Source organism: Danio rerio, chromosome 16, assembly GCF_049306965.1.
Source record: "Danio rerio strain Tuebingen ecotype United States chromosome 16, GRCz12tu, whole genome shotgun sequence".
Taxonomy (NCBI): Eukaryota; Metazoa; Chordata; class Actinopteri; order Cypriniformes; family Danionidae; genus Danio; species Danio rerio.
Window position 1 is genome coordinate 54,103,226 of NC_133191.1, and position 24,673 is coordinate 54,127,898.

The following is a 24,673-nucleotide window of genomic DNA, read 5'->3' on the forward strand; positions in this document are numbered from 1 at the left end:
TATAAATTTATTTCAAACTTGCCTTCCACGGTGTGTTTACACTTTCAGTCATTTGATTTCGTGTGCGACTTCATTCTCGCAGCTTCCGCGCATCTTAATACGGTAACACACACACACACACACACAAACATTTCATTTTTAACGCGCGTTCACTAGTTTATAGACCAATAAGTTTTTAATTACGCGCATGCACGTGCGAGATTAAAAATCAACAGTTTAGAAAAAAAAAAAAAAAACCGTGCGCATTTAACGCGCGAGCTGATTTTCGACATGCATAAATATATGAATGCGTTATTTAATAATCATATATTACAGTCATTTTTGGTTCATCACTTCAGTGAATGCATATTGGTATTTTCATACTTAAATCAGGGAATTAAAACAAAACCTTTATATTTCTTTCCGAGCTCTGATTTATGAGTTGCAGATTTCCTGATTATTTTAAAGCGACAATTATGTTACAAGCTGTCATTTGCGGCACTAATTAAATACATTTTAAACAGCGATTTTAATAATTTAGTGCATTTTGAGAAGTTGCAACCGGTCGCACATATTGATTCAAAGCACGGCAGCTTGCTATTTAAAAAAACACTACGACCTGCTATATGGATATTTTGTTTAATATTCAATGCGGAAAAGGAAACTATTTGAGGTTAAACTGTAGCTCTGCATGAGTTTTGCACCAGATATGATGATGAGAATGAATCCTTTCAAATGTGAGTCATCCGACCCAAAGCTCACGTTATTAGAAAGCTTTTTACAGCAGAGTTCATTTGACATTTATTCGACAGTAAACATACATCAGATACCATCATCTCCGATGCCGATTTCCAGTAGAGCTTCAGCATTTCCTTCCTATATGATGAAGGGGGAAATAATCAACACCGCAGCGCTTTTGATTCTACAGACAAAAGTTTTGATTGTAAATAAAATTATTTTTTATTTTGTTCTGAAAGTTTCAAACCAGAATTATAATGTCGCTTCTTCATTTAATTTCACATCAAGTCGGTGCGCAAATCCTCCCGTTATTTATTATTATGCACACAGAACAACGTCGGCTTGCGTATTCATTAACGCGCATTGTTATCATATAGAAATTACACACATGATGCAACATGAGGAAAGCTTAAATGAATAATGAAGACCTGAAAGTGCTGTAACATCACTATCATGACCACCAAACTCCTCAAGTGATAATAACAACAAAAAAGGAAACTATTTCGAGATGTATAGCTATTTATAATTAGTTTTCCAGATCATGTTCCTCTTTTTAGAGTCAAAAGTGTGTTTGATTATATACACACACTCATATATATGAATAATGAAAATATACCTATTTAATAAACACACTTTATATGCTTAATGCATTCCTGTAGCATGCAATATTGTTATTTTTAAATTGCTTAAATATGCATGCACAAAAAAAAAAATTAAAAGGATTGATGGTTATGAATCAGAGGGGTTGCTTGTAACAGCAGCACTCTTTGTGCTTGACACTAATTTACACGTTTTTTTTAAAGGATGAGCAGTAGATTTCAAAACAACTTTGCTTTCTAGCAGATGCACATGGGAATATTATCAAAGTCTGAGGCACAAAAAAAAAAAATAGATATATGAAAGAAGTGTGTTCCAACACTCTCCGTTCTCCCCGACACAGACCTTGCAGACTTGGCAAGCATCACCTGTTGCTACAGTACAAGCTCAGGGGTGTTTGTCCAAATCTGTTTGCGCATTCATGTGTTTTCTGCGGTATTATTGTCATGCAAAAACGGAAAGGCGGCTGCTACAGTGTGCTATGTTTAACTTCACATCATGGAAACAAGCGTCTGTAAATTTCCAAAACCACTGACACCTCGGACTTCATAACTAGGCCAAAATTTACATAATCGCAGACAATAAAAGTGGTAAAATGTCTCCCTGTGGAGTCTGCGATTACTTTTTATTGATCTATTTATTTAAAAGAATAAACAAGCGAGCATCTGAATTTGGAATCGATCAATTCTGAATGTAGTTGTTATCATTAAAGCTGTTTCTTGTCACCATCACATTGTAACTGCTTCTCAGAAAAGTCACCCCATATAGAGGCTTCGGGACTCCACAAAAGCCAAGCTGGTTTCATTTATCAGTTGCATTCATAATTTTCAGGTTTTCTGTATGAATCAGCGTCACACATATTAGTTTCAGGGAGTAATCTCGAGTGGGAGAGATCAGGGGAACTCCTTGTGTGTGAGATACTGTAGTAATAATATGAAGATGAGCAGAGAGAATGTCTCTTTTTTTTACAGCCAATGCTTGTGGATGAAGAAGCAGGACCAGGCTTTGATCTGCTTTTCTCCAGAGTGACCACAAGAGGGCTTCATTGTGTGAGGGAAACACAAGCAATGATCAGCTTTGATTTACACATTGATGTAAAATCATAAAACAGGATTTTTATTACTGATAGTTCTGGTTCTGGATGCTAAAGTATGCAGTGTTGGAGCAGATGAGCTGAAACGTATTCAACTGCTATTGTGTGCAGCAAGTATTAAATGCATAGTGACCGAGAAAATCTCATTTATGTTGAAAACATGATTATTTTCTTATTAAAAAATGTATGTAAAGTTAAATACAATATTAAAAGATTGAACTCAAAGCATTACAAAACAAATTAAATGTATTTTATGTAAACCTATCGATTAAGGCAGCATGTCTTGCTTTTATTAACAGCAAATTAATGTATTAATGCAAAACTAAAATTGCAACCATTAACACAAAAGCCATATATAATTAATAGTTGTTAATATTATCTAATTAATTTATATAATTACGAATATTTACACGGTCAAACTTTGGGCTTAGTTTGATTTTAAATGTTTTAAAATAAGCTTCTGCTCATCAAGGCTGCATTTATTCAATCATGCATTCATTTTTTTTTCGGCTTAATCTGGGGTCGCCACAGCGGAATGAACCGCCAATTTATCCAGCATGTGCTTTACATAGAGGATGCCCTTCCAGCTGCAACCCATCACTGGGAAACATCTATACACACTCATTCACACACATACACTACAGACAATTTAGCTTGGCCAATTCACCTATAGCGGATGTGTTTGGACTGTGGGGGAATCGGAGCACCCGGGGGAAACTAACACCAACACTGGGAGAACATGCAAACTCCACACAGAAATGCCAACTGACCCAGGTGGGACTCAAATTAGTGACTTTCTTGCTATTAGGTAACAGTGCTAACCACTGAGCCACCATGCCATCCATATGATTACTTATTTGTTAAAAAGGATAAAAATTATACAGACTTTAACAAAAGCAGAAGAAAATATTGGCAATAATAAGCATTAAATTTATTAAAATGTAAAAAAAAAAAAAAAAAAAAAAAAAAACAGCACTGAAAAAAGCCGCAAAACTAACATTGTAAATAAGAACACAAAGGCTTTATCTAATTAATCATTATAACGTTTATTTATCAATTGTTTATCTATTATCAATTATTTATTTATCTAATTATTTACTTATTTATCTAATTAATGTATATTCATTTATTTTTATATTCATGTCTAACATTTCATATTTTAATTTAGTTTAACTTGATGTATTTAAGAAACCAAAAATGTAATAAAACAAAACTATGTAGACATACTAACAAAAACTAAGAAATTATTGCCAAAAACATGCTTAAATTATTAAAATAAAATGCTTTTTATTTTTTTTATATTTATATATCATACTAATAATCTTAATAAAAATACATGTAAATGAAAACATAATAATGTCTTTTTTACAACAGTGGCATATTTGTTTATAAATACAGATATATTTATTATTACCAAATCATATATTATATTATATTATACTATATTATATTACATTATATTATATTATATTATATTATATTATATTATATTATATTATATTATATTATATTATATTATATTATATTATATTATATTACATTATATTACATAATATTATATTACATTATATTATATTATATTATATTATATTATATTACATTTTATTATATTACATTATATTATATTTTATTATATTACATTACATTACATTACATTACACTATATTATATTATATTATATTATATTATATTATATTATATTATATTACATTATATAAAATTAAATAAAATTATATTACATTGTATTAATTATATTATATTATATTACAATAAGTTATATAATATTATACTATATTATAATAAATTATATTATATTATACTATATTATATAATAATATATTATATTACATAATATTATATTATATTATATTATATTATATTATATTATATTATATTATAATAAATTATATTTTACTATATTATATTTTACAATATTATATTATATCATATGTTATTATATTATATTATGTCATATTATATCGTATTATATTACATTGTATTATATTATATTATATTATATTATATTATATTATATTATATTATATTATATTATAATAAATTATATTATATTATATTATGCTATATTATGCTATATTATATTATATTATATTATATTATATTATCACAATACATTTACATGCAGCTTCAATTTTAATTAAAAGGGCAAAAAACATTTAAATATCTATGAAGAACACACTGTAAAGCAAATGCTGGGTTGCACACAATAGATATTAGTTGGGGAAACATGAAGGGATTAAATTAACTTATTTGTTTTTACAATTTTAAGTTGATTGAACATAAAACTCAAGAATTGTGTTGTTTCAACTCATTTTATATAAGTGGCTTTAACAAACACTAAATGTAAGTTTCTGAGTGTATACCAATTATATACCTCAATAGGTGTAAGTGCTTAAAGGAAAAGGTTTACAAAAACAAAACATAATTTGTGACATCAACTGAAAAAAAAAGTGTTTTTTTCAACAGGGGGTCAAATGATTACATCCAGATTACACGTATTAGGAAATTAATTGGGTTCATTTCGATGTCATGTTGACTTTTAAACAAAATAATTTGCGCTGTCTGCCAGGACTGCCATAACAGCCGAAAAAAACACGTGTTAAAGTCGCTAACGGAGCAGTATTAGCGGCGCTGGGTTCATCCACGCTCTGACAGGAGGTGTTAAAGTGCCGGCGTGGGTGTCTAACACAGGAAGTCAGCTGAATTGTGTTGACAGAGCCACATTTTCTTTTGCCAGCCAAATTTAATGGAGAGTCAAGTGAAAACACAAGATTGGGAAAAGAAGCGCCGTTTGGATTGAACCAGAAATAAATAAATAAATGTGGGCTTTGCTGAAGACTACGGTAGAGATTCCAGCCCTTCCCTCTCACCCCGAACAACACCCTGAAATTAATGTTTACAGGCTGAAGAAGCAGCACGACTGCTGTTGTTTTCATCCAGTGGGTACATTTTAATTACAGACTATATTTACTACGCTAAAAAAAAAAAAAGCCTGGGGTGAAATATCAGAGGCCTGGTCTAATTTTAGCATGTGTTATTCTTTTATTGTTCATGTTGAAGAGTTTACTGTATTTGGAGAATGTGAACTGTGTAGGTATTACTCCTATTTGAACAAATCCTGATGTGGGCATGGGAGATGAAGCAATGGTTTTGAATTTGGTTGCCAAAATTGAATGCAAAATATTTGATAACTTATGTTAAATAAATAGGTTTAAATAGTAGGATAGTAGGGCTGGGCAATTTGGCTTAAATCAAAGTCTCGATTAATTAAACATTTGAACTCAATTACGATTTATGAACGATTATTTTATTCATTTATTTGATGTTTTTGCCCTTATAGTTCACTGGCAAGTTTCGTACAGTAAATATGCTCACATATTACAAGCGAGAGATTTATTTGAAGGTAGGGAGCATTACCTGATTTTAAGATAATTGAAGTAAACACACGCTATCTATCATCTAGGATTATTTATTGAACATCAATGCTGAACAACTGAAATTAAAGGCTCGTACACACCAGGACACTTTTCGTTTGCGTTTATCGTCAGCGTTTTACCAGATATTTTTCCGGATTCAAACCCAAACGATTTTCAACGGCGTCAAGCCGAAGAGTATGCAAAATCACTCCTTAATGTTAGATGGCGCTACACAACTTTAAGCTTCTGACACCGCTTATAACACAGAAGAAGAGGACGTTCACACGCTTGTTGTTAAAGTTACTGGTGACTCAAACAAGCATGGATGGTTCAAGCAGCAGCTCCAGCTCTAGCGATGAAGAAAAGCTCCACGTTCATATCAATGACTGTAAAAAATATGGACGACGCGACAGCCCTTTTTCCCATTGAACGCCTTGAGGGCAAAACGCCTGCTTGACGGGCACAAACTGTCGCAAAAGACTGCTGAAATTGGAGCCAGACATGCGCAGAAGGACTGTCTGATGGAGCCAGAGGAGGAGCCGCGAAAATGAGCAGAGTCGAGCTTCCAATCAAACGCTTTATGTAAAATCAACCACGCCCCCCGAACTTCTCAGCATGCGTTTGCTGTCATATCAACACAAATGGATGTAATAACGTTGATTCCGGCTCGCATGCGGCAGCGCCTGCTCGCTCGGCCGCCGCATCTGGCTCGATTGACTCGGGCTGGAATCGGGTAGTGAGTCCAGGCATCCGGAGTAGGTCCAGCAGAGGTAACATTAGTCAGTCTGAGCTCTAAGAGATAAGTCTCCGGCAGGCGAGAATCTAGCCGGAACTGTGTTTTGCTATCTGGGTGGTTAGGTGTGTATCAGCAAACTAATAAAGCCCGAAAAAAGCCCTGAACTTAGCGAATAAACAGTGTTCCACCAGATCATGTATGTCAGAAACTATAGTTTACTGCTGAACTCATTTTGTCATGGTAAAATAACACAGAAATCGAATAATAACATTTCAGTCTACTTCAGTCTCCTGCCGAAGCTCAGACGCCGCGCTTTGAGAAACTGTCAATCACAGCTGTCAATCACGATGACACGCCCAGCATTAAATTACTGCTAAAAACAAACTGTTTACAAAAATGAAGATTTGCACCTATTTCAGCACAATAACCAGTGCCTTAATCGACCAGAACTATCTTTCGGGACATTTTATTGCAAGTGTAATATTTTTTTTTATTTGGGCTCAAGTCTCCTTCATTAACATGGAGGAGGCGGGCTTTATGACTTGTACTGCAGCCAGCCCCCAGGGGGCGATCTAACGGCCGAAACCTTCACTCAAACGTAGGCTTGCGGCACACTTGGTTCATATCGCCTCTGGGCATCTTCTTCAATGTGCGCTCGCATCGACTGTTTTGCTCTTGAGGGCCTCCAAGTGCTGTTTACTGTAACTTCAGCAGCTCCATGCACGTGAACAAAAGTGCCTGATTGGTGGAGAAGGCTTTGACAAAAAACCGAGCATGAAGCGTTTTTTTTAAAAATGGCGCTTTTATGTCTGGGGTTTTGTGCGTTGGTGTGCACGATCACATTGACGCCCTTTATTTAGTCATGAGGCGTTGTTTTTTTTTTTTTTAAACAAAAATTAGGAACCATCATCATTAAATACATTTAAATAGTTCAGCCCCTGACTTCAGCCAAAATGTTTCTGAAATCATCACACATTTCTCTTTTGATAATTTCACCTTATCCACCGCTGAAATAGTTGGTCATGTACGGAAAACCCCTCTTTTATGGTTTAAGTCATATCTCGCAGATCGTACTCAGTTTGTTCAAATTAAAGATTTTAAGTCAAGATCACAGATGGTCACTACTGGTGTCCCACAGGGTTCTGTACTGGGTAGACTCCTGTTTATCATATATCTACTGCCTCTTGGTTACATTTTCAGGAAATACAACATACAATTTCACTGCTATGCTGACAATACTCAACTCTACCTGTCCACCAAGCCCTCCTGTTCTTTTCCTCCTCCTGCTTTGAGCAGATGTTAAGCTGAAATAAAAATCTGGCTTTCAGCTAACTTTTTAAAATAAAACAGCGACAAAACTGAAGCCCTTCTCATCACCACTAAAAGTGTTTTGAATAAAGCTGATAATTTCACTACAGACATTGATAACAGCACAATTTTTCCCTGTTTGCAGGTAAAGAGTTTGGGTGTCATCTTAGATAGCACACTCTCATTTGAGGGTCACATTAATAATATTACACGTACTGCATTTTCCCACCTGCGTAATATCACTCGTCTCCGCCCTTTACAGCAATTGTTATCCACGCATTAGTTACTTCACATCTTGACTATGTAATGCACTTCTTTCTGGACTTCCTTCCAAACTTCTCGGTAAACTCCAACTGGTTCAGAACCATGCAACTCGTGTCATCTCTAGGACCCCATCTCACGAGCATGTCACACCACTCCTCTATCAGCTATTCCAGTATTAAGTAAGTAGTATTGTACTGATTTTAAAATATTACTTCTAACTTTCAAGGCACTTCATAATCTAGCTCCTCAATATCTCACTGAACTTCTCCATATCTACACCCCTTCTCATACCCTTAGATCAGCCAACAACTCCACCCTGGTACCACCTCGCACTCGATTGAGCACAATGCGTCACAAAGGTGATTAAAAATCGACTGTCCATCCCTAATTTTAAGGTTTTTCCAGTTGTCTACAGAACAAGCATCATTATACGATGGTTACATGGTCACAATGGCCTAATTAACTACTAGTTAAGTCTATAAATGTCACTTTAAGCTGAATACTAGCATCTTGAAAAATATCTAGTCAAATATTATGTGCTGTCATAACGGAAAAAATAAAAGAAATGAGGTATTAAAACAATTATGTTTAGAAATTGGCTAAACAATTGGGGGGTTAAGGGGGTAATGACTCTTGACTTTAACTGTATATATCATGTAAATATCAGCACTGAATCTCTCTATTCAAAAACAATCTGCTGAGCCAGCATCTATATGATCAGCAAAATGAGGGTCTCGTCTGGATCTCTGGGGTGGTTTAACATTTACACCCTTTTACACATTTTTACACTTTTTTTGAGACGCTGACAGCCCGGTTTTCAGATTCACCACTCATGAAGAGCAGCGGCAGGATGTTGATCTGAAGATCCTCCTGATAAAATCAGTTTCTAGACTGATTCCATACTGATGAACAAGCACAAACGTACAGTACATCACGTAAACAAATACACGAGAGAAAACTGTGCTAAGAAATGCAGACACACACAGACACACAGATGCAGACACACACAGACACACAGACACACAGACACACACACACACACACACACACACACACACACACACACACACACACACACACATTATTTTATTTGTTTATTTATTTATTTTGTTTGATTTTATTAATTACATTTTTAATTTTGTTATTTTTAATTTTATTATTTTATTATTTATTAATTTATTTGTATTTTATTATTTTATATTTTATTGTATTTTGTTACTTTATTATATTATATTATTTGTGTTTTTATTTATTTTATTTTTTCTTTTATTATTTATTTATTTATTATTTTATAATTTTTTTATTTAATTAATTTTTTCATTTCTAGTTTTTTATTTCATTATTTTATCTATTTATTTTTATGATTTTATTTATTTATTTTCTATTGTATTTATTATTTTTTATTACATTTTTTATTTCATTATTTTATTTATGTATTTTTTTATGATGTCATTTATTTACTTCTATTGCATTTTATTATTTTTCATTTAATTATTTTCTTCTTTTATTATTTATCTATTTATTTATGATTTTATGCTTTTATTTTCGATTTTTTTTGTATTAGTTTACCTTATTATATTATTTTATTAATGTATTTTTATGTATTTATTTTATATTTATTTATTTAAATATTTCATTTATTTATTTTATATTTTATTTTATTATTTGTTTATTTCATTATTTTTTTCTTTTATTATTTATCTATTTATTTTCGATTTTGAATTTTAAATTTTTTGTATTATTTTACCTTATTGTATTATTTTATTGATGTATTTTTATGTATTTATTTTATATTTATTTGTTTAAATATTTTATTTATTTATTTTATATTTAATTTTATTATTCTTTTTTATTTCATTATTTTAAATGTTTTTATTTTATTTTATTATTTATTTATTAAATAATTAATGTATTTATTTCATTATTCTTTCATTATTTCATAATTTATTTTTCTATTTATCTATTCATTTATTTATTTTATATTTTATTTAATTATGTCATTTCATAATATTTTAGTCATTTGATAAAATATTCATTATTTTATTTATTTAATATTTTATCTTTAATTATTTTTAATGTTTTTATTTCATTATTTTTATTTTTATTTTTTATTTTATTACTTTATTTTATAATGTTGTTATTTATTTATTTTATATTTGATTATTTAAAAAATCATTATTATTTTTTATTACTTTTTTGCATTTTTATTTATTTAAATATATATTTAATTATTTTAATTTATTATATTATTGTAATTCAATATATCATTCTATGTATTTTTATTTATTTATTTTATTTTATTTAAGCATTCCTCATACTGTGAATTTCAAAACAAACAAATGTCCAAAATCAGTGCAAATGCTCTGGTAAATGCTTCAGAAATGAACAATTCTAACAGCTGTCAATCAAAATGACATGAAACGGCACATCAATCCAATTAATCAGTATGAGCTAAAACAAAGCCTCTGATAAAATAAATACATTATTAGTGATGTATATGACTGACATTACATTTTACTTTTAATTGAGTTTGTAATTATAGGTTGAAGCACTGTATGTGCGCAGACTGTCATTCAAAACATCATAACCACATATGACCATACTATTAATCAAATTGATTATTGTGTGCAGAGAAAAGGATACAGCAATTAAAAATACCTTGACGTTTCTTTAGCAGACTGGGAAATTAACAAGGTGTGCTGCTGTTATCTGTAGATCTGTGCGCGTGCAGACTGTCACTTAATATCAAAACTGCACCAAATGACTCGTTAATCAAATTAATCATAGCGTTCTGCTGAGAAAAGCTCTGAACGAAAATAATTTGAAGACACTGCTTTGCTAGATGACTAACTCAATGACTTACTACCTTTTACTATTTAATTACTTACTGACTGACTGACTTAATTGCCTTACTTACTTACATAAATGAGTACACCCCAATTTTGAAAATAAACATTTTTGTCCATTTCTCAATGAATAACAAAACAGATTTATTAAATGCATATATTTCTTAAAATAATATTTTAGTCACAGAACAACTTTAAAAATAGAAAGATAATACAATTCAATTCATGCAAAATAAAAATTGTTTCTCTTGATTTTTGGTTTTTTAAATGTTTTATTTCATATTTTACCCTAACATATACATTTGGGAAACATACTAATTTTAGACCGTTATCATACGCTATTTTTTCAGATTAGCACCAGATTTGGCTTCAGTACTGATATTGATATGCACACATGTAATATTGTAAAGCATCCTGTAGTAAATGTTCATTTAGATTTGTAAGGGTTCTCATATATGCTGAGCACTGCGTGTGCTCTGTGTGTGAAATGTGTATAGATGAGGCTTAAAAAATATCTAGTAATATATTAGGACGTCATCATGGCAACGATAAAATAAATCAGTTATTAGAAATGACTTATTAAAACTTTTAACGTTTAGAAATGTGTTGGAAAAAAATTTAATTAAATAAAAATTGGGAAAAACAATAAACCGGGGGGCTAATTATTTTGACTTCAACTGTGTATATATATATATATATATATATATATATATATATATATATATATATATATATATATAGAGCTCAGCATAAAGTATAGTACCCCCCTCACAAATCTCTTTTTTAAATTCATATTTTTAATAGGAAGCTATGCAATATGATATTTGTGCATATACATTAGATTAGTAAGTTTTAAAAAAAAGGAAAAGAAAAAAAAGGAAAAATGTAGTTGAAATTTTGTAATTTGTAACTTATTTTTGCTATATTTAGCTTTAATTATTTATTATCTTTCAATTTCTAAATATGTTTGGTGATTAAAATATTATTTTAATAAATATTTCTGTTTAATAAATCGTTTTAAATAAACCAAAATACATAGTATTTTGTAATGTTTAATATATTTTTATAAAATATTTTAATAATATATTTATTTATTAACTAATTAATCAAAAAAAATAAGATACAATTTTAAAAAGTATTTTTACAAACATAAAAAGCTAAAGTTTCAAATTAAATTCGTCAAAGTAATTATTAGCAACATATATTTGAAAAATGTATATTAAAAAAATGCAACTATGTAAATATACGTGAAAATTTACATACCAATTTTTCTGATTCATACTTTAAATACAAAATAAGAATAAGCGATCATAATAAATGTGATCTGCATATTTTAAGTAATTTGCAGACAAATGGGTAAAATCAACTGGCAAAATACAAATATTGTAAATAACAATTATCAATATTTTCAAGCTCCACTGTGGCACCTATATTTTAGTTTTTTAAATGAATCTAAATTTTAATGAATTAATATTTTAATACATCTATATTTAAATGAATTAATATTTTAATAGATCTATATTTTTATGAATTAATATTTTTCATAAATATATATTTTAATTCATCAATATTTTAATGAATCATTATTTTAATGAATCATTATTTTACTTAATCAATATTTTAATGAATCATTATTTTAATGAATCATTATTTTAATTAATCAATATTTTAATTAATCATAATTTTAATTAATCAATATTTTAATGAATCATTATTTTTATTAATCTATATTTTAATGAATCTATATTTTAATGAATCAATATTTTAATGAATCAATATTTCGGAGCTGCACTGTGACTCTTTAATTTCAGTATTTTAATGAATATATATTTTTGTGAATCAATATTTTGGAGCTGTACTGTGACTCTTGAATTTCATTTTTAATGAATCATTATTTTAATGAATCAATATTTTAATTAATCAATAATTTAGAGTTGCACCGTGACTCTTAAATGTCAGTCTTTTAATGAATCAATATTTTAATAAATCAATATTTTGGATCTGCACTGTGACTCTTAAATTTCAGTCTTTTAATGAATCTATATTTTAATAAATTAATAATTCGGAGCTGCACTGTAATCCTTAAATTTCAGTCTTTTAATGTATTGTCATCATATTCTATATTTTGGAAATAAACTTTAATTAAACTGAATGACTTGGTACCTTTTACACATCACAGTAAAAAAGAATTTAGGTTAGACGTAAACTGCTTTTCGTTGCCTTGTACATGTGCATGTGTAATGACAATAAAGTTGAATCTAATCTAATCTCATCTCATCTAAAATGATCATCTTTAAACCAGAGGAACAACATCCTAAAAATGCGAACGCTGCACGTGAGTCTCTCACAAGTCAAGATAAATATCAGTAAATGTGAAAAAAAGTGTGAAGAAGAGAGAAAGAAAGAGTGTGAGAAAAACAGCACACTTAAATCTTCATCCCCTTCAGTTGACTACAAAATAAGTGGCATGAATTTGATGGCGATGTTTGAGTCGCAGCAGGATGGCAGAGAGTCCATTACTCCTGCTTAATTAAACAGCAAATCTCAACTCAAATAAGCACAGCTTAGATTAAGAATCCTGCATGAGAAGAGTTTGTTTTGCCTGACTGGACATTATTAGCCGCCATATTAGGAAAAACAAGCACAGAAATGCACCGGCATTAAACTACGTGGATTCTATATAAAGAACAATTATTACAGTTGATGTTACTAGGTTGTGTAATGCACAATTCCTCTAAAGCCAAACTGCTTAAAGAAAATTGTGTTAAACACAACTTCTATAAGTGAGAGACGGATGTTAAATTATGTGGATTTTTTTGACCAACAATCCAAAAACAGGTTTCCTTGGACAATCTAAAAACATGTATTTGGACTGTAAGGAAAAAAAGGAGCATCCCTGAGGAAACCCACACCAATACAGGGAGAACATGCAAACTCCACATAGATAATCCAACTGACCCAGCTGAGACTCGAACCAATGACCTTCTTGCTGTGAGGCGACAGTGCTAACCACTGATTTTACCAGTATTTTAAATTAGCCATTAATTGCATTAAGTTTATATCTAGACTTTTAACATTTTTCCATGGATTGATTGATTTAATTACATATTTATTTATTTATTTATTTATTTATTTATTTATTTATTTATTTATTTGCATATTTATATACTATTTATTTTTAATTAGTTAATTAATTAAAAAATAAATAGTATATAAATATGCAAATAAATAAATAAATTAATTAATTAATAAATAATAATTAATTAATTAATTATGTGTTTGTTTACTTGCATACATATTTATTTGTTTGTTTATTATGTTGTTATTAGGTTGTTTTCTATATATTGATTAATTTTATTTTAACCAATATTTTTTAATTAGACATTTATTGCATTAAGTTTATGCCATTCATTCATTCATTTATTCATTCATTCATTCATTCATAATTTATTCATTCATTCATTCTGTTACTGATAATAAATTTATTTGTTTGTTTACTTGCATACACAATTCTTTATTTGTTTGTCTGTTTATTCAGTTGATATTCAGTTTGATTATTGTTTTTATTAGATTTTATTTTTACCAATATTGTTTAATTAGACATTAATTGCATTATGTTTATGTCTGGACATTTATTTATTTATTTATTTATTTTTACATTAATAAATATTATTTTTTTATTTGTTTATTTACTTGCATACATGTTCAGTTGTTTGATTGTTTATTAGGTCACTATTTAGTTCTTTTCTATTGATAGATTTTTGAAAATATTTTATTTTTACTATTATTTTTTTTTAATTAGACATTTGAATTAGACAAGTTTAGGGCTGGACATTTCTCATTTATTTATTTATTTTTAATTGATGGATTATTTTTATTTGTTTGTTTACTCTCAAACAAATTCATTTATTTATCTTATATAAATATTTTTTATTTTATTTGTTTTTTTATATTTGTTATTATTTTTTTCTATTGATTGACTGATTTATTTACATCTTATTTTATTTTATTTTAACCAATATTTTGAATTAGACATTCATTGCAATGAGTTTATTAGACATTGTGCAATTTCTATGGCTTGATTGATTGATTTACATATTTGTTTATTTTTATAATTATTTTATAAGTTGGTTTACTTGTGTGTGTGTGTGTGTGTGTGTGTGTGTGTGTGTGTGTGTGTGTGTGTATATATATATATATATTTAGTGTGTGTGTATATATATATATATAATTTTTTTTTTATTAAGTTACTAAGTTTTTTATTTTTATTTTTCTATTTATTGATTGATTTACTTACATATTATTTTATTTTATAAAACCAATATTTTAAATTTGACATTCATTGCATTGAGTTTTTTTATTCATTTAATTAATTCATTGCTTGATTGATTACATACATAATTATTTTTTACTTATTTTATTTATTTATTTACTAACATTTATTTATTAATTTATTTAGAATAAATATATATTATTTTTATTATTATATTATTTATTACAATAATTTTAATAATTATTTTAAAATAATCATTTATCCCTTATTTATTTATTCACTTACTTACACATTTATTTATTCATTTATTTACATTCATTCATTTTCTTTTCAGTTTAGTCCCTTTATGAATTTGGCGTCTCCACAGCGGAATGAACCGCCAACTTATCCAGAATACGGTTTACGCAGAGGATGCCCTTCCGGCCGCAACCCATATGCGCCACTGTATATTTTATTTACAATAAATATTTTTTTTATTTTTATTATTATATTGTTTATTATAATTATTATTTTAATAACATTTTTTCCTAAATAGTATTTATGTTATTTACAATTCATTACTATTTATTACAGTGCACAGTTTTTATTTTTTTACAAAATACTGACACATTAAAATTGCAATAGCATTAAATATTATATTAAATAACAAGAGGTCATAAAAATGCCATGCAAAACAAAATCACTTGCCTAAAATAAAAAAAATTAAAAAAAAACTTTGAAAAGGACAAATCCTATAACACAAAACTATTATTACATTTTAAAACAACACTTTTTTAATGTAAATGTATTTGTCGACTGTTTTTTATTTCTACAAAGTCAAAATTCTTTATAACATTATAGATCATAACTTCATAACCAATGTTATCTTTCCCCATAAGAAGCAAACAGTCTGAAAACTCGAGCTAAAGAAGTTTCCAATTTGTTCCAGGCGGGGTTTTCCTGCCATTTTTTCTTTCTTGTGTTTCCCTCAGATTTATGAGCCGTTTCAAGCACTTGAGCTTTAGATAAATGTAACTTTATTACAGTAATTTAAAGAGCCAAACCACACACTGATTCCTAAAATTCCACAGAGTTTGAAGTCGGGAGCGATTGCCTGCCATTAAAAGCCCTTGACTGGCAAGCAGCAACACATCACTTGGCGAAAGCTTTTATGAGGGAAAAACTCTTTGCCTTTGGAGCCGATCGGTGACGACGCTGCGTTTTTACTTGTTGTTAATGCGCTGAAGAGTGAACTTCATCTATTATGCATAATTGCATGGGCTGGAAAGTGGGATTTAACCATGGCAACATGTGTGAGCATCACAGCACACCTGTGTTCAGTCAGGCGGGAAGAATGAAGATGAGCTCAACTGAGTCAAACTAAAGATTCATCAAAACACCATTTCAGACACTACTCTATTAGCACTCATGTAAAAAACACATCTATATGACACTGTTCTCCTTTATGTATAGCATCGGGTAATTACAATTGTCTTATCTGTTTTAAGGTCCCATGAAATTAAAATAATGTTTTAAGGGTGTTAGTATCAGTGGTAGCAGCATCGCATTAAGAACCTGATGTAAACAACCCTAAATTACTGATAACCCCACCTTAATGGAATAATAGTTCCGCCCTAAAGCGTTGATATCTCCACCCTAAACCCTGATTAGCTTCACCCAAAAGGAGAGATAACTCAGCCTCTAAATGATTGATATCCCCACCCTAAGACTTTGATAGCTCTGCCCTAATTGACTGATAGGTCTGCGCTAAAGAATTCATATCTCTGCCCTAAAGCACTGACATTACCAACCTAAAGGACTGATCGCCCTGCCCTAATGAACTGCTAGCTCCACCCTAAAGCACTAATAGCTTTACCCTAACAGAAAGATAACTCTTACTTAAATTACTAATATCACCAGCTTATACTGATAACCCTGCACTAACACACTAAAAGCCAAACCCTAAAGAAGAAATAACCACGCCTCAAATTACTGACGTCGAGAAGATGGTGTCAATTGCATTCAGAGACCAGTTGATCAAATCCATAGTTCCTTATTCGTTTGCATGGATAGCAGGGCACGGAGAGGCTCAGAGAAAGAATAAGACAAAGACAAGAGGAGCTAGCAAGGAGAGATATGGGACAGAGAGGGAACAAGTGTGACCGCCTTCGCCAAGAGCCAAAGAAGAACCCCCACCCATAGCCCCACCCTAAAGAACTGATATCTCCGCCCTAAATGACTTATAGCCCCACCCTAAAGAACTGATATCCCCGCCCTAAATGACTTATAGGCCCAGCCTCAAGAACTGATATCTCTGCCCTAAAGGACTTATAGCCCCACCCTAAAGAACAGATATCCCTGCCCTAAATGACTTATAGCCCCACCCTAAAGAACAGATATCCCTGCCCTAAATGACTTATAGCCCCACCATAAAGAACAGATATCCCTGCCCTAAATGACTTATAGCCCCACCCTAAAGAACAGATATCCCTGCCCTAAATGACTTACAGCCCCACCCTAAAGAACAGATATCCCTGCCCTAAATGATTTATAGCCCCACCCTAAAGAACTGATATCCCTGCCCTAAATGATTTATAGCCCCACCCTAAAGAACTGATATCCCCGCCCTAAATGATTTATAGCCCCACCCTAAAGAACTGACATCCCCGCCCTAAATGATTTATAGCCCCACCCTAAAGAACTGATATCCCCGCCCTAAATGATTTATAGCCCCACCTTAAAAGACTGATTCAGTACCTCCACCCTAAATTAATGATAGCCCGACCCTTAAGAACTGGTATCCCCGCCCTAAAGGACTGCTAGGCCTGCCTCAAATGACTAAAAGCCCTGCCCTAAATGACTGATAGCCCCACCCTAAAGAACTAATATCCCAGCCCTAAAATACTTATAGCCCCACTCTTAAGAACTGATATCCCTGCCTTAAAGGACTGATAGGCCTTCCTCAAATGACTGATAGCCCCACCCTAAAGGACTGATAGCCCCGCCCTAAAGGACTGATAGCCCCACCCCAAAGGCATTTCATGTGACCAGAAATGTACAAAGAAAGTCGTTTCTAGGGGGCAGGGAAGGTAATGGTATTTGATTATAGATTGTGAGGGCAAGTATATATATTTTTAAAATAATAAATAGCACAGATGCATTGTTTATACAAGTTTAACAATACAAAAATATAAATATATAAAAAACAAAATAATACATTTTAATTCAATGACGATTTTAATGTAAATTCATGGTACGTGTTTAAATGTGTACTTATCAGGAGAAGCGTGCAGTTTTAGATGATCATTTACATGTTGCTCCATTTATGCATGCAGCTTTTGGAACAAAAGAAAATAGAGGTCACAGCTGTGATCTAAAAACTAATCCATACAACTAATATGTGCACTGCACTATTTCAAGACGATTCTTAGAGGAGTTTGTCAGATATGATCTCTGCAAAAATGTACGTAAAAAAGAAATCTTTTAAAGATTTAAAAAAAAAAAAATGCAAGAAAAGTCTACTGTTCAAAATGTTGTGTTTGGTAAGCTTAATTTATTAGGTTTTGATCATTTATTTGATGAATAATACAGTAAAAAAAGTCAACTTTATTTTAACGAAGCAGATGACTTAAAAATATTTCGCATTGTCTATTGTTATTTTTTTGTTCCAAATCATTATGTATTTGTGTTTTTGGTAAACAAAACGTTTTTTTTCCTTCACATACAGCAATAGAGTTTATATTGACCACAGTTGTCCATTCATTCATTCATTCATTCATCTATTTTCCTTCGGTTTAGTCCCTTTATACTTCAGTGGTCGCTGAAACATCCTGAAAGCCACAGCCATATCACTGTGCAGCCCAAGAGTGGTTACTCACTAAAGCTAAGCAGAGTTGAGCCTGGTCAGTACCTGGATGGGAGACCACATGGGATAAACTAGGTTGCTGTTTGAAGTGTTGCCAGTAGGGGGCACTCAACCTGCGGTTTGTGTGAGTCTTAATGCCCCTGTAAAGTGAAGGGGACACTATACTGTCAGCGAGTGCCGTCTTTTGGATGAGACGTTAAACCAAGGTCCTGACTCACTGTGGTCATTAAAAATCCCATGGCACTTCTCGTAAAGAGTAGGGGTGTAACCCTAGAGTCCTGGTCAAAATCCCCCAATCAATGGCCTCCCAATCATCCCCATACACGAAATAGGCTCTATCACTGTCTCTACACTCCACCTATAGCTGGTATGTGGTGAGCGCACTGGCGCCTTTGTCCTGTGGCTGCTGTCGCAAGTGTATGCTGCACACTGGTGGTGGTGTGGAGAGACCCCCCTCATGATTGTGAAGCGCTCTGGGTGTTTGGCTATACATAATAAATGCGTTATATAAATACACATTACATTACATTTAATTACACAAAATGACGTCAGTAAATGATGATATAGCACTTTTTTTAAAAGCAGCGCAATGAGCCGCTAAATTATTAAGCATATGTTTTACAAATCGGATCCCTTTCCAGCTGCAACTCATCACTGGGAAACATCCTTACACACTCATTCACACACATACACCACGGACAATTTAGTTTATTTAATTCCCCTACAGCGTATGTGTTGGGACTGTGGTGGAAAGCGAAGCACCAGGAGGAAACCCACGCCAACACTGGGAGAACATGCAAACTCCACACAGAAATGCCAACTTACACAGCTGGGACTGGAACCAGCGACCTTATTGCTGTGAGGCGACAGTGCTAACCACTGAGCCACCATGTCACCCGACAAACATTGTTAGAATCCAAAAAACTTAACATTTTAAAACCACATCGTAATCTTGTGCAAAAAAAACAAGAATTGATAATCAAAGTCTCTTAAAAAACTGCCTTTTCACTAAAACCTGAATGAGGGAAGACTAAAGTTCAATCTTGCTCCTGATAAAACTAATCAAAGTTTAGGATCACATGCTTATGATTGCTTACAGCCGGTCCCGCGTTCGATTTATGATTCACCAATAAGACGATTCCTAAGACACTTTAAATACCCTAAGTTCATTATGACAGTCATCTTCATTTTGAAGAATCCCCTCTTCCACGCCTACTCCTCCTCCTTTAGATGAGTGGCACGGTGGCCCAGTGGTTAGCACTGTTGCCTCACAGCAAGAAAGTCACTGGTTCTAGTCCTTACCATAGACTGTAAAATATATGGACGTAGTATCCGTGACGTCACCCATAGGTTTCTAAAGAGCGCAAAAGAAGCCACAAGTAGGCGCGGCCAACCGTCGCCATTTTGTTCGAGCGTCATCACACCCACGGCGGGATACCAAACAAGGGCAAAGAGGCGGAGAGTGAGCAGAGCTACAGACACTTGCTAACATTTTGCTTGGACCTGGTTCAGACACACTTTACTTTGGGAGAAACGCTTAATACTTTATCACCTGTGACTCATTTGTGTTCTGACCACTTGTGCTTGGTTGTACACTATATCAATAAAGTGTTTAGTCTTTTAAAAACACTGCTGTAATACACAGAGCCACTAAACTTTGTTCTTATGACGTTTTTCAACAGGAGGAAAACGCAAATTACTTCCAAACACTTCAGATATAGTCTGTGTTAGTTAATGTAAGACTATTGATGAAATCCAGCATAACACTGTATGACAATGCTTCAGATGACTGTTCTAGAGCCTACAGCTAATCAATTAGTCAGATTCTGGAGTGCAATACAGCTCTAAATATAAATATAAACGATAAATGATAATACAACAACAATAAAACAAATACATGTATAGAGATGGTATATAAGTATATAACTTTACTCACATGGGAAACAGAGGCCACGTGAATGGTTTGTGAGCACAATTAAGTGCACTCAGCATGCCATGCCATCTAATAATTGTAGGAAACAAGTCCAAAAGGCAGTTGACTGTGTAAAGCCACATGAAAAAGCACAGAAATACGATAAATAAGCCGAGTTCAGTGGCTAATCTGCGGGATTCAGCTGAGGTGACGTGACGGCGACCAACGAGACCTAGCTGTCATTCAAGTGGCCACGCCCTTAATTATGCAAACTTAATATAACTTAATATAAAGTAAACGGATGAGTTATAAAAAAAATTCACCCCCTCACAGTTGTCATGAAGGGTAATATTAGCTGTATTAACCAAATTTTTTTTGTACCAGGCTGTAAACACCTTTTTTTCTGCTGTAAAGTTGGCCATTCTAACAGTGGGCTCAATTGAAATTTGCTCTATTTTGGAGCCAGGAGCGGCCACGTCTAGCGGAGATTCGGATGAATTGCAGTTTTAGTTACTTCCGTATTGGAGTATTAGAGCAGTTCCTCGAATCAAATATCTCATTTGTCGCAAGGGGCATGAATGAATTCCCTGAATGAAAGAGCCAAACTGCAGTTAAAGTCCACCATTTAAAAATTTGGCAAATAATTGAACTACACATGTCCATGTAGGTAAAACACCATCACTTTCTCCTGTGTGTCTGTGTGTGTGTATTTTGACTCTGAATCTTGTGCGTGCCCAAATAGACACTCCCACACCATCCCACTTTTCTTCCTCCGACACTCCCCCCTAAACAGAGCTGGACACACCCACTTTTCTGACTTTTTCCAAAGTAGAGGTGTGAAAACACCCTGCTGAAACGAGGGGGTTTCATGGCCCTTTAATAATCAATCATCAGCTACTCTTGAATAGCATATGAAATGAGGCACGTAAATCATTATTTTTCTCCTTTTTAAAAAGCACAAATATACTATAAAAACTCTCTCAAATAAATTAAATAATGAGTTTGAGTGAAAAAGTGGGTTTGCTAAGATGTTCATATAGTCTCATCAAGATTGAATTTATTGATTAAAACACAATAAAAACAGTGAAACTGTGAATGCATTTCAGATGCAGTGACTCAACATGATTCCTTTCAAAGAAACGGATCACCCAAAAAGGAAGTAGCTGTCCTCATTTACATTTTCAAAATCTGTATGCAGTTTTCAGTAACATGAGAAGTATTCTTTGCTTTTTTTCACCACAAATAGGGTTTGTAGAGACTACAGCAGCTGAAATCCAAAAACTAGTCCATGCAACTAGTATGTGCAATGCCCTACATATCATATTTTAAGCGTTTTAAATTCACATGCTTATTTAGTGTATTGAAAAAATGGGGGAAAACATTTTGTTCTTACAGCAAAATTTACTCCATACAAATTTTAATTTCATCAAAGAGCTTAAACATCATGAAATGTATTCAGTAGCGTTGTCACAATACTGGAATTCGCTATCAATCGATACTAAAACTTTTAAAACTTCCATTTTCTGCTAACATTTGAGCGCTGTTGCGGCCATTGTGTTCATATGCTCAACAGAAATGACTGTTATTGACCGTGAAGGTTATCAGTAGGGGTGTCAAAATTAATTGTTTAGTCAGTGCACCGCGATACAAGGCAAGGCAAGGCAAGTTTATTTATATAGCACATTTCATACACAATGGCAATTCAAAGTGCTTTACATAAACAAGAATAAATACAGACGCGGACAATTAGGTATTGGTTCAGTAATAACCATAACCGGTTATTAGGTGCTGACTTCATTTATCTCATATGCGCGCTGTCGCCGTATCTTACAATGGTGAGGAAGGCGAGAGCCAGTATGTACAACGCCCAATACTTAAAAACGCAGAAGCTGTGCACAATTTCACTGCATGTGTGTTTGCTGGATCAGTCTTTCAGTGACACTTACAGCAGAAGCCCCTATTTAACTGCAATTGAGAAAATGAAAGCAAACTCAATTTCTCTCTCTCACAGTGGCCCATTTGACCTGCTGACGTGACTTTTCCTCTCCTCTCGGCTGTTACAGCGATACTTCTGGATACAGACACGAGCGGGTGTCTGCAGATTTTTCTCCACCGTGTCTATCATGGATCAGCTGTGATCGCAGCTGCCGTTTATCAGTGTCACTCATCTGTGAAGAGCGTCAGCGCGTAAGAGCCAATCACAGGCCTTTCACATGTGACCAATCAAAGGGGTGTAAGAAAGAACTTGCTAGACAAGGCTCAGAAATCGAGCGGGATATTTATATTTGTTTATTTGCTATAAATGCTTGTGCAGGGCCTGAGCAGGCTAACCTGCTGCTCCAGGCAAAGGACGATCAAGCCGCCCTCAACCCGGAAAATGAAAGTGACCAAAAGTGAAAACGAAAGTGACTGGGTCGCAAGTTGAAGACCGGGTGGGGGGGTATATAGGGTAGTTGTTGCGAATGAAAGTGAGGACCGAATCTATTGCTTCTATGGACGCGCCAGCCCTGTGCTTGTGTATAGTTTAAAGGTACAGTTTATATATCTGACTGTTTGTATTACGGGACAAAATTGTATTACAAATAGTATATAAATATATTTATACATTTTAATACAAGAATTGCTGTGCTGCAAAGAAAATATACAACTGTGTATGGAAAGCATCGTCAATGCACCCTGATGCACCAAGATATTAAATTGAACCAAATCGATGGCATGATAATCGTAACCAAACCGAACAGTATAAATTTACACCTCTAATCATCAGTTCACCGAACGCACCGCTGTTTACTGAGTGTAACCACAGATACAGGGACACTGGAGCAATCCTCTGATGAACTATGATCTGTGGTTGAGTTTAAGGAAGGGGGTGGGCGCTGGTCAATTGGTGCTTTTTAAAACACTATCGGTTGGGTTTAGGGAAGGTGGTAGGCAGGGTTATCAGTCGGTTGGTAAGTTAGTCAGTACACAGCAACCTCTGGTGGATTTAAATGGAAACAGCAGGTACGAATGGCACTCATGAGAGAAATTTGAGATCTGAAAACATGAGAAGTATTCTTTGCTTTTACACCACATTTAAGGTTTAAAGAGACTACAGCTGCTGAAATCCAAAAACTAGTCCATGCAACTAGTATGTAGCTCTCTGCAACTCTCACATGGTCGTCCACTGAAGGTAAGCAGGGCTTCACCTGGTCAGTACCTGGATGGGAGACCACATGGGAAAAGTTAGGTTGCTGCCAGAAGTGGTGTTAGTCAGGCCAGCAGGGGGCGCCCAACCTGTGGTCTGTGTGGGTCCTAATGCCCTAGTATAGTGACGGGGACTCTATACTGCTCAGTGAGCGCGTCTTTCGGATGAGACCTTAAACTGAAGTCCTGACTCTCTGGTCGTTAAAAATCCCAGGATGTCCTTTGAAAAGAGTAGGGGTTTACCCCGGCTTCCTGGCCAAATCTGCCCACTGGCCTCAGTCCATCATGCCCTCTTAACCCTCCCCACAGCATAATTGGCTTCATTACTGTCTCCTCTCCACAATCAGCTAGTGTGTGGTGCGGTCTGGCGCAAAAAATTGGCTGCTTAAAAATTAGTTTCCTCCGGGTGGATGGTGCACACTGGTGGTGGATGAGGAGATTCCCCCCTATGTGTAAAGTGCTT

At 33.1% G+C, this 24,673-nt stretch overlaps 1 protein-coding gene across 25 annotated transcripts in view; it reads right to left on the minus strand.

The window, feature by feature from the left end:
• Positions 1 to 24,673, minus strand: part of satb1b (SATB homeobox 1b) — a 209,358-nt gene that overhangs the window by 130,323 nt on the left and 54,362 nt on the right. The window lies entirely within an intron of this gene.